General features: G+C 34.0%; 1 protein-coding gene across 7 annotated transcripts in view; it reads right to left on the bottom strand.

The window, feature by feature from the left end:
- MEF2C (myocyte enhancer factor 2C) overlaps nt 1-18,563 on the bottom strand; it is a 178,487-nt gene that overhangs the window by 140,238 nt on the left and 19,686 nt on the right. For 5 of the 7 annotated variants that reach the window (XM_021719500.1, XM_008072459.2, XM_008072466.2 and 2 more), the window contains exon 1: nt 17,382-18,054. The exons of the other annotated variants lie outside the window; for them this stretch is intronic. The gene's annotated coding sequence lies outside the window, so the exon portion shown is untranslated. Of the gene's footprint in view, nt 1-17,381; nt 18,055-18,563 lie in introns of those variants that run through there. 7 annotated transcript variants of the gene reach the window in all.

Genomic DNA, 18,563 nt, shown 5'->3' with positions numbered 1-18,563 from the left:
AGGTCAATGACAGATCACAGTTTTTGAATGGATTCTGTCTGTGAGAAACCATCAGTTGATTTTAGTCCTTGGATAATTAAATTGTTCATAAAAGGCTTTTGAAATACAATATAAGCTACATCACAACTCTCTTCCAGAAATACTGCTAATAAGTTTACATAATTTTATTTTGCAGAATCAGTCAACAGGTCTGACTTCCTGCTCAGTCCTTGGGTAATCCTGGCTGTTATAGTGAACACTTAATTTCCTGTATATTTGAAATTCAAACAGATACTAAATATAAATATGGTGTTGTATAGAGTCTTAAGAGTGTACTTTACAGTTGGAAGGTTCCGAAGAGAGGGAATTCAAATAATGCTAGTCAAAAGTCACATTAGGATGTAGACATAACTGGCCTCAGTGGCTCTGATAGAAAGAGAAAAACGAAAGCTGAGCATTACCAGTGGCACTCAACATCACAGAAAACACACAAAACTTCCCTGCTAGTGGGCATCACCAATGACACGAAGGCTGTTTATTTCTGTGACCAATGAATTCCAGATAACACACTGAATCCCCAAATCTTCAAGTCACATTTCTAATAAAAGTATCTTTAAATACAGAGACCATAGATTATTTGGGTGTTTACATGGTAATCCAAACAGGCATTTCATTCTCTTCATCAGTGAAACAAAGCGGAACCAAATGTGGTCACTAATATGAACTGTGGAAATTTGGCAAAGAATCTATGAATTAAAGATATGGCAGCTATTAATTCTGAAGTCCAAAGCTTGTATATTTGGTAATTCAGAAATATCTGAGTCCTGCTTGACCCCTGACCAGCCTCTGTGTCCTCACTTCAAGTCAAGAGCACGGCAATACTTTTATGAAAAAACAAGGAAACTGTTTATTAGAGGAAAGAAAGTTCATATTGTTTCTCATGATAAAAATTCTAAAAATGATCCTTTTCCTTTTTCAAAAGGTCTTTAATTGAACCCAGAAATATTCAGTTAAAAGTTAAAAGCCATGTATTTGATGAATCAATTTGATGTAATATTTCCTAGTTTTCAAATATAATCTGATATATTCTAATTCATCAGTATTTATTTCATATCTATCTGTTTTTAAGATTTTATTGTTTGCTTTCTTTTTTAACTACAAAGAAAAAGTTAAAAGGTGTGCTTGAATTCAGATTCTCCAGAATATCCATCTGCACTAATTAAATTATCTGAATATTTCCAGAAATCCATTTAATATTCATTTATAAACTTTGTCACACAGTTCCCATTCTTAAACCACATAAATTACTATGATTCTTGCAAATGAAGGTTAAAAATTAAAACAGTTTAAAAAATGATTGGCAAAGTGGAGATCACAAGACTGTGATAACATAAAACTAGGTGTTCACATTTCAATTAAAGCTAATGTTGTAACTGGAAAAATATATTTTCAAAAACAATAATAAGACATTACTTGAGAAAAGATGATCTATTAAATAGTTGATCAAATATATATATTTTCACTCCATAATAGCAACGTGAAGAATATCACAGACCAAGAATTAGTTCACTTCTCTTTAAAAAAAAACCATAAAAACATATTTATACAAACACAGTTATGATGTTATTCTGGGATTACTGAATATTTTTCCCCAAAATGCCATGCAGAATTAAGATTCAATCATTGATTTTGTTTTCCTTTTTCTTGTCTAACACATGAGATCATGTATGTGAGCTTCTGGCTTAATAAGCAGAGAGTGGACTCTGAAGATTGACTATCCGGGTTGCGTTTCCAGCTCTGCCTTTTATTAAGTGGATAACTTCAGACAAATTACTTTTTACATCTTTATCTCAGTTTGTTCATCTATAAAATGGGGATAGCAACAGTACCCGTTTCATTAAACTCTGAGGATAAATGAGTTAATGTGTATAAACTTTCAAACCCTTAGAACAGTGACCAAGTATACAGTAAGTTCTCAAAAAATGTTAGCTGTGATTTTTATTGTTTGAAAGTCTTTATAATTAACAATACTTTCAAATGAATAATACAAGCTTTTAAACACAGATTCATAAAAGCTAATAGAACTATTAAAGATTTCTTGAGTAGTGATGCTGAAGAAAAAGTGGAATTCCTAAGTCATAGTTGAAAGTATCAATTATATTTATAGAAGATCAGCCCTACTTCCAACCACCAAGCCAGCAAGAATTGAAAACCAACTGGTCAACATATGTCGATGCAGATGGAAAAAGGATACAACTGTCTATAAATTCCCTAAAGAAAGCTGAGTGGAGAGCCTTCTGGTCACTGCAGTCCAACCTATCATTACGCGTGCAGCAAGACTCTTTGATGGGTTTCTTAGTCTATGAATAATATATATTTTGGGGACAGTGTCACAAAAATAATCTGTCTTTGCTCCAAAAAGACCTATGACTAAGCAAACACAAAGAAAGAATTACCTCCCAACCACAGGGGAGGGTGGTACCCTCCGTGTTGGAAATCAAGGCACTGGCAAAACTTTAAAAAGTATTCTTGAGATAAAATGGTCCCACAGTTCACAACCTGGAGAACAAGGAAAATTTCACATTTCAAAACTACTCTTGCTTTAGTTTTAAAAAATAAATTTAGGGGGAAAAAATCTGATGACTTCCTTAGAAGGCATTACTAAATAAAAGAGTCTATGTTTTAGAAGATCTGGTATTTACAAGTATTTCACAAGACAGAACACATTTGCAAATACTCAAGTAACATTTTCCCCTAAAGAAATATAGAAATGCATTTACATTTTGAGTGATAAATAGAGGATTTTAAGGATTGGTAATTTAGATAAGTATAACAAAGTTTGTCTCTGAAGTTTTGTCTTGAAATCATCTTATGTATATTCAAATTGTAGCAAAATAAAATATTCTATTGATTTTCAAGTCTATGTGACCTTCCCCCCCCCACCCGCCAAAACTAGAAGTAGTTAGTTAGCAAGGCTAAGTCTACCCTACCCACTATAATTCTCCCCTGTCTCAATGCTGATACTTTTAGGGGAAGAGAGAGAGGCTAGAATATCCCATAGTCAATCTGAACATTCTTATCAGTTCACTACCTGTGACTCTTAACCTTTTATTCCAAGAGCAAATATTCAGGATTACCAAAAACCAGGCAATCTGAGTACCTATGGGTAAGCTATAAAGTAAAATTATCTGTTATGTAAAATCATGATAAATTAAAATACTGACAGGAAAAGGCAAAATCTAGAACTGTCCTTTATGTCTCATCATAAATCTACATTCTATGCTCACATCATCAAAAATATTAAAAAATCAAGATAGACATGTATACATTATAAAATTTGAAGTGTAATGAATAAGAATTCCTCTTTCTTTAGGAATTAAGACTTAGTGTAACAATCAAGTAATGTAACTTAAAAAGATAATTTAGTAATTAATCTCTCTTACGCGATGACAGTGCCAGTGAGTTCCAACTGTAAATTGTTTTCTCGCTGAAATGTACAGCATTGTTTCATAATTTCTATCAGAATTCATACTGTTTGATTTGTCTGTTACTCTATATCAGTTTCATAATCAGAAAAATGTCTGACACATCATGACTTAAATGAATTTCATATATTTTCTTTATACATAAACTTGAAACTAGTTTTCCTACATAAGTATATATACAATTAATGCTTAATTTATATAAATTGTCATTCCTCAATATAATTTCTTAATCTGCATTTTTAGAAATATGTGAATTATAACTTTAAAGAGTTTAATTTTTCTGAACTTTGAGTAGTTCTTGAAGTCAAAAATTATTTTAAAATCATAAAACTAACACTAAAGTATCTTTTAAAGTCTTCTGGTAGATATTTAAATGGTACACAAAATTTAAATGTGTCATTATCTGCATATGTAGCATGTACTTATTACACATACCTAAAATTTCAAATTCAGCTGATTTTTAAGTTTATTAATTAAAAAACAAATGCAACTTACATTGCCCAAATTCTTTTATTTGTGCAAAACCATAAAAATCATTTTATATGAGGAAGAGAAAAAGCTGAAATTTTTATTAAGAACAGCTGACAGGAAGAGAAAATTCATTGAACAAAAATTAATTTTATGAGTATTTACCTATTATACTTTAAAAATGTGAACATCTACAAAAGTAAAATATCACATTATTTTGTAAAGGCATAGTTTATCAAGGATCTCTATACAGGAAAAGAATATATTTGATAGTTTAACTTCTTTGGGTTTAGCTTAATGGTGTTAAAGACTTAAAGAAATCAATTATCAGATCAAATAATTGGTATTTATGACCATACCCTAAGTATTCTATCATAGTATTTTTTTAAACAATGCCTTGATTTGAGTTGGAAAATAGGATACTTTTAGTATGAGGGTCGATATGTATTTCATGATTATGCTGCAAATTTCATAAATGAAAATTTGACAATTTTATCAAAAAATATTTGGTGTGTTTTAAATATTCCTATAAAAACCTACTATTAAGTTTAAATACAATACATTTCATCATTAAAGACATTTGTGAACTTTAAAAATTTTATTGCTAATAGAAAGTAAATATTTGGTCAAAAATATGTTTGAAAGAAAGCTTTTGGTTTATGAGCATTATAAAAGTTTCTTAGAAATCTCTTCAGGGCTGAGTACAATAAAACTGGGGCAATGCATATATTCTCAGTTACTCTTTAAAAAAACCTGTAAAAGTGACTATAGTGGCATGTTCTGACACATTCTTTTCATAAACTGAACCCTGTTAGTGACAGCAGAACAGATTGTGTGCATCTGCTGGGACTGAGCCAGATGACAGTGGAAAACGCACATGGATACCTTGGCACAGCAAATAAAAAAATGGAGAAAAAAAGACCTGGAAGAGAAAGTACTCAAGTTTAATTGAAACATTCTTTCCAACATGATGAACATCATCCAACCACCTCTTGTAGCCTGTCAATTTTATGTACAAAAATGTGTTTTAAAGAGTCTTTTGTAAATTAGAGCTGTTTTTGTCCTCTCTTAGCGCTAAATATTGACTCAGATTTTGGATTATTTCTTTGAATTATGGTAAATGTAATAAGCATTAGGGCAGAAGAAGAGGCCAAACTACCCTACCACAGTCTGGTACAAAAACATGAAACTTATAAAAATCCTTTCAGATTCAATTCAATTTTTAAATATCCAGGTTAAATTTTTGAATTTTGTGGGCATTATATTGCCAAGTGCCAAAGACGCCACAATTCAATATTCCACAAATGTGACTATTGTAAATGCTGCCTGCACTCAATAGTGCTACAGTATTTTATTTGATGCTGATCAACCACAGTATTGTTCACAGAGTTGGCTCAATAGCGGTAGAGAGGTCCACACATGAAAACAAATGTGCTTCTATAAATCATATCAGGAAGTTTTCTCGAATGCTTTGATTACAATGAAAATTTATTCTATACAGTATACAAAGCAAATTTTAAACTGGAGATGAAGTTGTTTAATAGATTAGTAGTCTGACTGAAACAGCTGCAGTCAAAAAAAAAATTCTGGTGATTAACAGCCATTTTCCAGTAATCATAACCCTGGAAAGGGCTACTAAGTAGGAGGAGGGGGTTGCAGATGGGAATAATTCTCTAAGTCTATGCGCCTTAGAGGGCTCCATCATCTTCATGCAGACTTATTATTATTATTATTATTTTTAAATTAAAGCTTTTAGAGGCATCCTTGATTGCAGTGTTGGGAGCTGTCCATGCTGTTTTACCATAGGGAAGTCCACTCGGCAAGTATTCCTTGCGCTGAGCGCACTTTATCCAGGCATGAAAAAAGGGTTAGAAAAGAAAGCTAAAATGTAAGGTGCACGCTCAAGGGGTATTATTCAAAAGCATGAAAACAATTTCAAGTAGTTGCAACTCCCCAGGTTGTATAAACTGGGCAGGCCTCACCTGTTGTCCAAAAATATGAATGTTTTTGAGAAACTAAGTGAACAGAAAAGTTGAACAAAAAAGTGGTAAACAATCTCTGACGCCAGGATTTTTATCCACATTTTACCTAAATTTGTGATATCAAAAAGTGTAGTCCTCTAATAATATTCTACATTTTCTATATTTATACTTCTTCTCACATAAATAAAAATACCCCGATTAAGATAAGCTAAAATTGTTCATCATCTTAAAGTTGATAAACTATGGCTGTAATAAATAATGCCTCAAATCTAGAACAAAATTATGATAGTAGAAGGACCATTTACTTGACTTGTTTTTTTAACTATTTAAACAAAAATGCATTTCATCTTTATGAGGAAAGAAAATTCATTCATTTATTCCACAAATATCTATAGAACACCTATTATACACAAGAGCGCTTGTGAAGGAATATAAAGATGAGTAAAATAACATCCATTTTTCATAAATTAATTCCATCTCCACATAGAACCAAAATTGCACAATAAGAAATATAAAAAGGGAATAGTAATGTATACTTAAAATGGGTAATACTAATGCTAAGAGAAAAACTTTAGAATTCTTTAAGTGAGACTATTTTCATCATTAAAACCATCTAATAATTCTGTATATCAAACATTTACTGAACTTTTACTAACACAAAGCAATAATCTATCTGCAATTCAGAACTTTCAATACATGACTTTTAAAATTCATGGATGATATTATCTTGGTTTTTTTGTTCCATTTCTGGTTCTAAAAATAATATGGTATTTATTTAATAACATCTGATCTGTGAAAGGTTGTGATTTTCTTGGAGAAGGAAGTATACTGAACTTAGCAATATAGCTTCAGAATTAGAGACTTGCCCTGAAAGTGACCCGATTTTAATGATCTGAAAGAATTATTGGGAAAAAAAGGTTAAAATAATTACCCCACCAAGCATTTCTAAGTGATCATTAGCAGGAAGATAAAATGGTTAAAATATAATGTAGTGCTATGATAATGATTCAATAATTACTAATCACTTACGAACAGTCTGTGTTATGCTTTTATATGTTATTACCATAGTTAATCTTGAAAAAATTCTAAGAGGCGGGTATTATTATAATCCCCATTTTACAGATGCTGGAACTAAGGCTGTTTGGTGGTTAAAAAGTCGGCCTAGAGCCCCTAACCAGTAAGTGGGAGGCTGGCTTTTGAATCCAGTTTTGATTCTTGCTCTTAATCATTAATCTTTGCTGCTTATTACCATGTTTGTCTAATAGCACACATATGTGTGTAATCAAAGAAATGATAATAAGTATGGGCATGAAGTCTCTAAACTCTTTGTGCTTTCTTAAATGATTTCCCCCTTCTCTTGCATTCATCCTCATCTTTTCATGCTTTGTGTCCCTCACTCTCTCTGTTCTCCCCACCCATACGCCCCACACTGTATGCATGCGCGTGCACACACACACACAGGCACACAGGCGCGCGCACACACACACACACACACACACACATACACACACACACACACACACACACACCCCTTGGAGTTTTGGCCCAACACTTTATAGAGCATTACAAAAGCTGTAACTTGGTTCAAACTGTAAAATAATGGTACCACCCCCTAAGAGTTCATGATGCTGGTGTGCTTGCCACGGATACACCGTCCATGACTCTATAGCCACGAGCGGCTTTTTACAAAGACACTGTCTTACAGCCCTTGTTGTTTCAAAATCAGTGTCTGGAGCTCTCTTATGACATGACGTTGGGCTGTGATGAACCACATCAATCTCTCAGGCATAAGAATATAAGTTAGCACCTGAAACAATTCTATCTCACACATGTAGTCAAAACATGCTGAAAGTGTGCTTGCTTTCACAATACCAAGTACTTTGAAGCAAGAAGAAAGCTCAGAGAGGAATCCAAAAACAATGAAAAATGAAGAAAAAAGGGGTGAAATCAAGAATTCTTTAATTTTTTTTGAAGCTATAAAATAAGAGTAGAAAAAAAATGACATAGAACTCACTCTTACTCAATCAAGATCAAACAACCCTATGAAGGACATTGCCAATTCATTTCAACCAAAGGGCTACAGGGAAACATGCAATGGATAGTGAGTATCTTATTCAGCTTTTTTCAAATCTATTAATGTCATCATGGAAATTTTTGGGGGGGTTTATGGAAAAGATGAAAATTTCAAATGTCAGAGAAAAGAAAAACTAGTCAAAATTACTTCCTTTATCCTCTACCCTATTCAGACTCTAAGTGAACTTCCAATAAATACGAGAAATGAGCAAACAGATACACTTTAAAACAACAACCAGGTTTGTTAGACTTCATTTAAATAAGAAAAATAATCCAGATGGAATTAGGTCTGGATTTATACCTTTTTAACCTATTAATATTAACTGTGACAGAAGAAGGATAAAACGATCTGCCTTTAAACCACATAAACCTTTACAGAAAAGACCACCCAACAACTTAATAAGGTTCCTGAAGGAAGGAAAATCAGATACCTTCAATAATCTATTGGTTAACACAGTTTAAATTTTCCAAAATGATTGACCAAAGAATTACCTACTAGGCAAACCTCTGAGAGATTCATGTTTTAATGAGGCATAGTTTTATAATTTTTAGATAACAAGAAAGTTTATTTTCTATTTAAAAATTAACATTTAGTACCCATGTTCAACAGTTGAAACTTTACAATGTGTCTAACAATACTGATCAAGGAGTAATGTTCAAATTCTCCTACTGTTCCAGAGAAGTCCAAGAAAATGAAATCTCTTACCATGGCCTAAAGAAAGCAATGGTTTTAAAGATTTAATCTAAATTTTTACATAGAATGTCTAATTTTTTAACAAATATGTGGCAAAATTATTGACTTTTATTTGTAATAATATATGCAGAAAATAACTTTTTTTTCTCTTGCTAATGACCTTGAGAACATGCGAAGTATAGGAATACACCATTGTGATCACATTCTTATGAGCTGCCTTACACATTGTGTAAGATCCATGTTATATTAATTTCTTAACACTTTATTAGTAAACATTTGCATTCACTGAAAATAGTTGCTTGATATTTAAACATAACTAAAATAATCTTTCTTATCTATTTTCATTTCAAGATGAATAAAATTAAATTACTTTGAACTGTTGGTCTGATTTGGCAAATTTTCTATAGGCAATTAATAATTAGCTTAGTGGCCTACTGACTAAACTAACATTTGTACACTGTTCATATACTGTAAATTCAATTAGTTTAAAAATAAAATTAGAACAAATATTTATCATGTAGTAACATTTACTCCTGAAGGCTCCCATTTAATCTATTTCTAAAGGAGAAGGCTAGTTTTAGGAAGGGGCTGGCAAGAATGTGACTGCATCCCATACAAATATAAATTCTGCTACTGACTGAAAGGAGCGCTGGCAGCTAGAAATTATTTTTAATAGGATTTTTAAAAATCACATTGGTAACAGTTAAAAAAGTAACTGGTAATTAAAGCCTGCTTTAAAACATTTTTTTAACTTTATTTTTTAAGAAGTACAAGTTTTCTGACTACAGTTTCGAATGCAAGGAATAATCATGTGGATATTTAGAAGTCAATTTATTATGCATGTGATAAATACATTACTTGCACGGTACTTTCAAATGAAGAGCATAAACCAAATCTGAAAGCTAAAGCTCACATATTCTCCTTTTGTACTCTGTATTTTGACTTAATAATCATTAAAAGTCAGTGCTTATCTATAAAAATTACTGTAATACCACATATTGTGGTGGAACACTGGCATTTTATGAGATATGTACAAAAAAATTCAATGTTAATTTGCATCAGAAAATGATCTAATAGATCTGGAATATAATGCACAGACTTCATTGAAAAGAAACCATTATATTTTTCTTTGCAAACAAAACAAAAATTCAGATACCTGATTGGGCCCCTGTGTGTTGGAGGTGGGGGGGTGGGGAAGAGGTCTCCTTTTCTACCTCACACCTATTGTTTTATGCATTCTAAACTGCTGTGTGGAAAGAAAAAGGAAGCATGCTGAATCCACTTTGTAGTCAGTGTCTTAGTGATTTAAGAGGCAGAATTTTCAAGTTAAAGAAGGAAAACATGCTTTTCCTTTCCCAAAGCCCAGGAAGAAGGCCGTCTGCTCCTTAGCCTAAGTAAGGAGGAAAAAAGGACATTACTTAGGACTGAAATCATTCTGAGACAGAAGAGGGGAAGTTTATGATGTGGCACTGTGCACTGTATCTGGTCTGCAGCCAGGAAGTTTTCATTTTGTAGTTCTGCTGCCAGTACCTGCCCTGCATATTCAGGAATAAAAATACACCAGAGCTCTACCTCAGAAAATGTGGATGTTACAAAGAATTAAAAGAGTTTATTTTTCTTTCTTTATCCTGAGTGTAATTACTGTATTTAAAAAAGAAAGAGCTGAAACTATAGTAACTGGAGGTTTTTTTTTTCCTTTTTAAACTCCTCAAACTACCTTCCCACAAAGCCATTTAAGTTAAATGGTACATTTACAGACTCACCTACATGAAGGATATAACTTAAAACATCTGCTTAGACACATACATTCTGCTAAGATATAAAAAATGTAGCAAAAAATTTTAAAAATATAGGACCATTATAATCTCAAAATGTGTGTTCTGTGTTCATTCATTAAAGAGATCTTTGACTGCAATTAGGTAGTCGGTCCTAAAAAGGCTCCTTGTGTGACCATGATTTCTAAAAATAAAATGCTCCAGTGAATATTTCTGCTAAATAATCACATCTTCAAAATTACTTTAAAGAAATCCCAATCCCTCATGTTACATTAAGCAATAATACCAGCTTTCCATAATCAGCGTTGGTTGTACACCTTATGCAGGGTCAACAATTAATTAGAAGAAAAAAATAAAAATCATGTGTACTAAGTTAAGTAGTAGACAAATTTCCTTGTCTGTTTCAACTTATTTATATTAGTAAATATATTTTTTAATTTTGCAAATAAACAAGCACATCTAAGCCGAAATCGTCTGTCTTCGGGGTTTGGGAAAGGAAACATTCTCTTGCTATCATTCTAACTTGCTGAAAGAATCAAAGATATGTGGGGAAAAAAAGACAGGGGTAGTTTGGGTTGTTTTAAAAAATCACTCCACGTTCTATCAAGGACCATATCCACCTCTTTTTTAAATCCAATATGCTAGGGACTCATAGAATCTGAGAACAATTTATATGAATTCTTCATGTGCATCTTATCTATGACAACAAGACACAAGAGAGAAACCAGACCATGCTCAGGATGCTATTTGGAAAAAAGCAGATTCTCGAAAGGGACTGATTCAAAGATCAGTTCCTCCAGTCTCTGGAAACAAGTTGAAGGCGCTTTCTTTAAATCACTGCTTGGAGACTTGCACTATCATTCTACATGAACCCCCACCATTTGCAGGAGAACAACCCTGCTCTATTCAGTTCAAATTTACAGCATTAAGAATTAATAAAGTCTCTATAATGTCTGCATTATTTAAGAGTAATGATTCCTGAAGAAATCTGCCTGTAATAGGTTTGCTGTTTTTATTGCTTGTAATGTCACCATTTTCTTTACAATGCCCTCAAAAGATTCACTCCACGTGTACTTTGAACTTCGTTTACACTCACTGTATTTTAAAGATAAACACCAAGATTCAACTTGGACAATAGAATGGCAAAATACAGCAAATTCATTATGTTGGGACAAATACATGTTACTCATATTATCACCTGACACTAAACCATGGATTTATATAACAGATATCACATAACTTCCTTATTTAACATGAATATGGCATTTCTTTTTGTAGTAAGCATTAATATAATAAAAGGGAAATGTAAGGTGATACTACTATATTGGATAGTCTCTGCTATAATCTTATTGCAAACTGGTATTCTTTGTCACAGAACATTTAAAATTATTTTTCTTGCACAGACAAAAATAGCATAAGAACATCAATGCTATCTATGTGTTCTTAAAAGAGAGTGTTAGGGAATAGATGCTTCCAGCACCCTTTATTTCTTATGCCTCAATACTGTCTATAAAATAAGATAGTCATTACTAAATTCTTGGTTTGAAAAGGACCAAAATTATTCTAATGTACTTTACAGTTATTCCATGCATGAATGTTAAAAAAGACTAAAATTATAAAACTTTCATAAACCTTTTTCATCATTCGGTGTGAGACAAGTTATCAATAAGAGCAGCTTAAACAAAACCCCAAACCTGACAGCTATTTTTTTCTCACTAACTGTAGTAGATGAGTGCAAATTATTTTCTTTCTCATGCAGCTACTCACTTACATACTGCATATTTGCTTCAAGTCTCCAAGGGAAGAAATGTGGCTCTTGTGGGAAAGGCCCACCCCTTTCTACATGTTTGCTTCCTTGAACGAAAGGAACACACCCCCTTACATTCTTTGAAATGTGTCCAACATGCACAGAATTGTAATAGCACTGTGTTGTTGACTACATTAGAAAATCTTAAGTGATGGCTAAATATTGTTAATATGTGGTGTATTTTGAGTCAAGAGAACTAAATGACACATATATAGGTAACAGAAATGAAGTAAATTCATGCTAGTGTCTACACTTGGATGCTCAGAACATTTGTAACTGTGAGTGGAAGAAATCCGTGAATGCTTTTGTGTTCAAGTATATTGTATGACACCTCAGAAGAGGCCTACAAATGTCACAAGATTTTGAGTGCATCATGTGAATTTAAGACCCATTAGAGGAATGTCTTCTCTCTTTCATAAGTGTATTAAAGATTTTCAGAAACTGAAGCATACATCTTCCTAAATAGAATTAGAGAGTTATGTGAAATCACAAATGTACAAAAATATCATAGGTCTGTGATCATCATCCTAATGGTAGAAAACTCACACCCAAGTTTGTCCCACTAACTTCTACCTCATTAAGGCAAGCTGCTGGTCAGGAGAAAATATGTGCTAACAAGCCCTCCTTCCATTATGTAGAATAGTATCCTTCCAAGGTAAGTTTTTCTTTTGTTCTTATTTTCTAGTAAAGTGATATACTTCATATTGTGGGAATTTGTGCATTTAACTTTACTTTTATATTTCTTAAACCCTCTTTTTCTTTATTCCACTTTAACGCAGAAATTTGAAACTGTAAAGACAAAGCAGGCAAATATATATATATATATTTTAATATATATGTCTTTATATATTATATATATAATCTTTATATATTATATCTTTAGAGATATTTAAATGCTTAAATGAAATGGTTAGTACTTTTCAAATTTGTTTATCAGGCATTTCAGGATGAACGTGGCTATAGAATTTCCAGGCCTACAAAATGGAAGCTTTGCTATTTGCCTATGTTCCTCACTGGAAATAAGAGTGACTATAAACAGTGAACATATAAACTGGAAACGAAGGTAATAAACTTATTAAAACTTAGTAAGATATTGTTACGGTCAAAGAAAATCCACCAGTGTGTGCCACAAATCCACTCAGATAAAACATCTCATTCACTAAAATTTCCTATCTTCATATAATAATGAACAGAAAATTAAACACATAAATATTAATTTTATGCATCACAGAAGATGTAGGCAATGAAAATGCACTGTTTACATTTATGGGTGACTCATTAGTGTTTTATTGTGTGAAACACTAGGAGGCATCAGTTGGGTAAAAAAGGACTTCAATTTTAGAAGAAGCAAGAAATTACTGTAGAGTTGGGTGTGGAAGAAGTTGAGGTTTTCAAAATGTTATTATGTAAACCAAAACTTTATTCTTTGAAATAAACTCTCAAAACATCTTATTCTGTTGTAAGGAATGATCTTTATATAATATACATGAAATATATATATTTTTGACCAGCAAACATTTATCAATATATATGTCAGGTGTATGAATTAATAACTATGTAACATCTTTTTATGTAGAATATATTTGGAGACACAATAATATAATGAATATTGACTATTATGTATTTTATTGCTCAATTAGTACATAAGTGCATATTTTATTTCTGGCAGATTCTATCTCGTGTTATTTACAATGTCTCTGAAAATGTCTGATGCCTTTAAGTCTTGCAATAACTGCTTCATGTAAGCAGACAACTTGATGTTCACAAAGAAATGACAGAATTTAGAATTTAAGCATTGAAAATATACTGAAAAAAGAGCATGTTTTCGCTTACTTCATCACTGAAAGCCTGTCATTTGGAAACTGAGTTTTCCACTGTTTGAATGGCTCTTCATAATGAAGAAGCAACAGGGTCGAGGTGTACTTGTCTAGCAATCATTTGAAATTGGTGCGTCTTGCCATTCCTTAACAATCAGCTTTTATCTTTGACCTACCAAAATAACATGTGAACTGGGTAATCTGACTTTTGTAAGGTGTATAGACTCTGTTGTCGCTTCTGGTTTTGTGAATCACCTCTGTAATCTGGTTTGATTTCCTAAAGATGACAGATCTCGGTGAACAGTCAAGCTTTACTGAGTGCAAGGCAGTCCATGCACCCAGAAGATTAGGGTGCTAAAGATGGGATCTTAATCACCTCTCCTTTCCACAAGCAGCAAACTGACTGAACATCAGTGATTAAGTCCTTTCATCATGTCCAGGCAATCATCGTATATGTGCAAAATGAGTATGTGCATTTTAATAAGTTTTAGATATTAATTTGTGTGGTATTTTCTCAGAGGATGTGCTTTTGAAAAAAAAGTAGAACTTTATTAATATTCTCTTTACAGTCCACTCTGTGACCATTAATTGCATATTAAATTCTTCCATGTTGCTTTGAATCATATCCCGAAAACCAGGGTCCTCTGTTTAATTACTATTTCTTTATTGTTATGTAGCATAAGGATTACTGTACAGCTACTTCCCCATTTTTGTCACTTTCTGAGATTTCATAGACTCAAATTATACCGCACTTAGAGCTGAGAAATAAAACCACAAAATACGCCACAATAAACAGAAGAAAGTTTTAAAAGATAATGCTAACATAAGCTAAGGACTTATTTAGTGCCATTGTCCATAAAAGAAATATAAATACAATAAATCATTTATTAGAAAGACATGGTTGTATTATTATGCAATTTATTGATTTGGTATAGTGAGGGTCAAAGAAGAAATTTACAACAGAGATCTGAAAAATATAAAACATGTTACGCTTTCAGGATTCAATTTTGAATCATTAGATAGCCCCTTTCCCTATTGGAATGAACCATTCCCCCCAAATTTTGAAAAATGAACATATTTACAAAGAAGAAAAAAGGTAGGGTGCATTAAGTCCTTGTTATTTAAGTTTCATGAAGTTATTTAGTGTTAATGTGCTTCTATACTGAACAATTAATATTTGTGTTTACATACTTTAAAAATATGAATAGCTCAGAAAAGGTGGAAATTGATTTTTATTATAACATGCTCAGTTATTGAAACAAAACCCAACTAATATTTAATAAAACCCATACCTAATTATCTTTCAATGTATGCCACATGCACAGCAATCAGAATATAAATAGTATAACCAATGAATGAAGTAAAATACTGTCTTTAGTAAGATGTCTGAAAAATATTACAAAAATTCCAGAACGATGTGAATTTTATTGATTAAAAAATAGATTTGTATCAAGTTTGGTAAAACTTGAAGTAAAGATAACTGCCAACTATTGTCTCCTTGCCTGAGGAGCCAAATTTTAAACAAATGTTATGCTTAAAGTGTGTTTTGATGAAAACTTTTAGAATCGAGTTAGTGGTCTAATACAAAGCTACAAATAGAATAAGATATTTTATTTAAAATATTTCTTTTCCTCTTGAGATAGGATGTTAGATAGGTACGTCTCATTTTCCCTATCAAGTTCTGAATCCACTTGCTTTAGAACTACTACTTTTAACTTAATAATTTCATGGATGCACTGGAGGATAATACTTTGACTTATTAACTGCTTTATCTTTAACTGAAACTGATGGAGAAACAAAAATCCTACATGTTCCATAGCACATATTGAATGTTTTCAAAGATGAGCCCAAACTGACATTATTTTAAAAAATAAATGAGATGTTTGAGTCACAAATTGGAGATTGTTGATCTATTTAAAGTTAAAATTGGTATGCAATACAAGGTTAAACAGGGTTCACAGGTGGTCACATTTCCATGCCCTACCAAATCTCTAGGGATTGGAGTTATTATACTCCACATAAACATCTCCACTCTGCAACCACAATTCTACTGCAAGGTGCCAGTGAAAAGTAGGCTGGTCACTTTTTTTTTGACTGGTATAATGGGTGGCTGGAGTTATCTTTACAGCATTTGGAAAATCTATGCAGTCACCAAACGTTTCATAAGACAGTTACTATTAGAGTTAGTATCAGATTCACAATAGTAAAACGCACTTTGTGTCAAAGCAATTCTCCACTGAGGACCAGTTAAAGAACTGGCAGAGAGCCCAATTCTACTTATTATACTGTCAGCATTTGCATATAAAGTATTTTATACAAAAGACACACACTGCTAAAACATGACGAAAAAGACTTTTCCCAAAGAAAGGTAAATACTGGACATGGAATATTAAGAAATGCTTCTGATATAAAATTCCCTTTAAAAATCAATAGCCATGTTCAGGGAAGGAGATAATATTAGCATTAAATTTAAAAGCTTGCATAATGTTTAATAATACCATAAACGATAAGCCGTGTCTATATGTACTTCCTTTGTGCCAAACTTTGTCACTGAGTTTGGTAACTTTCATCCAAAGTCCAAAGAGAAGGCAATTTAAGTGACTTAACCTTGCTTGTTTTTGAACAGCCATGTATTTGACTTGACCTAAACAGTAATGCATATGCTGAAATCTGAACGTGAATTGTGAAATGTATAGACTACCATGGCCAGGGTATTACTTTCTGTCCACACCAATTAAGAAGCCCTCTCTCAAGCCAGTACTTTGGTGAGGGAAGGAAATGCACAAAGGTATACTCTGACAGACAGCCACGCTTCAGCTCAAACTAATCCCAAGAATTAGTGGCCCAGAAGCCTAACCCAGGGCAAATCAGAGTCTTTGAGGGGACTCCTGGGAGCATCTCTCCACAGTGAACTAACTGCTAAATCGTCAGGCATCTACTTCAAGGTCACAGAATATTCTGTGAAATATTAAAATCCACCAGGCTCCACACGCTCCACCATATCAAACATGCTAATGACGTGAACTAACTTCATGAAACTTTAAACACACTGATGTGACAGGAACGAGTCAGGAGTGATTTCAATAGCTGATGGCAAACAGATACGACTATCTAAAAAGTTACTTTTAGCAGCAAACAAGGAAATCATGGAATCTAGCGAAAAGAATGCAAAACGAGCCTCAACTTCAGCCTTCAAAAATAGGCACAGGGATAGACCCCGTGCCGAGGGACAGACGGATGCAGATTTCAGAGACAATACCGGGCTATGTCTATTTCCTCGAGAAATGTCAGAGGTACTTACATGAAGGAAGACCCGATCAGATTAGTCCTTGGGATATTTTCCTTTCTTAAGAGAGAGAGGGAGAGAGAGAAAAAAATAACAACAATGATCTTTACTTCGTCCAGCGTTGAAGTACCTCTCCACCTGACTCAAACGTGCAGCCACGGCGACCCACACGGAACCTTCAAAGTCAATCCAATAGCAGCCCGAAGAGGTCTGGGTGTACGCGTGTGCTCAAGTGTCTGTGACTGCGAGCACAGCTTGCCGAGCTGGAGACGAGATGCGCGTGTGCGCGCGCGGGGGACGCGCGGGGGGGGGGAGGCGCGCGCGCGGGGCCGCGCATCCGCGCGCGCCTAGCCGCTCCGGAGAGGAGGAGGAGGAGGAAGAAGAAGGAGGAGGAAGAGAAGGAGGAGGAGGAGGAGAAAGTGGCTTTCGGCGGCCGGTCGGATTAAAAGTAACCAGACTCGTCCAGAAAACTGCGTCCAGGAAGGAAGTGACAGAAGACGAATGGGAAAAGGAGAGCAGCTCACAGCCTTTGAAACGTCGCGTAAAAAAGACGAGGGGGGAGCTCGGGGGGGGGGGGGGCGGGTGGAAGGATACGGGGAGGGGAGGCGGGGGCGGCAGGAAAACGGAGCACACGGGGTTGGTGCTCTGAGCGGCTCGTCCGATGGAATGCCTTTTTTTTCTCCTTTTTTGCTTTATTTTATTTTGTCCTTGTCTTTGCCTTTTCCTCGCGCTGCCTTTTGCTCTCCGTATCTCTCTTTCTCCCCGTCGATCCCAAACCGTGGACTCTCTGCTCGCGAGCTGGAGAAATCATCAGTTTCACTCTTGCAAAAGGGGGGCGGGACTAGACCTCGGAGCATTTTAATAAAACAAACATCCAGCAGCTCCCTCCTTACCCCTCCAGTCTCAACTAGATTGATAAATTACTCCACTACACTACTTTAATTATGTATATGGTATGCAGAATAAATCACTGAACATCAGTACCTCAATCAAGCACTTTTAAATGATAATTGCATCTCGGTGAATCAATCTTTCCATTCCTGACATTTTGCTAATTTTAGTTTTACGGTGGGGTAATGGCACATGCCATACGCAAACCTAATGACAATTCTTTATTGCACGAGATGAAGACAACGCGGCTCCCGGAGGCTCCCGGCTCCTTTCCCGGCGCCGCCGCCGAGGACGCTCGGAGGGAGC

This window comes from Carlito syrichta, unplaced genomic scaffold (genome assembly GCF_000164805.1).
Source record: "Carlito syrichta isolate Samal-C Ts95f unplaced genomic scaffold, Tarsius_syrichta-2.0.1 Scaffold115580, whole genome shotgun sequence".
In the NCBI taxonomy this organism is placed as follows: Eukaryota; Metazoa; Chordata; class Mammalia; order Primates; family Tarsiidae; genus Carlito; species Carlito syrichta.
Note: the sequence above shows the minus strand (reverse complement) of the source record. Positions and strands in the feature narration are given on the sequence as shown.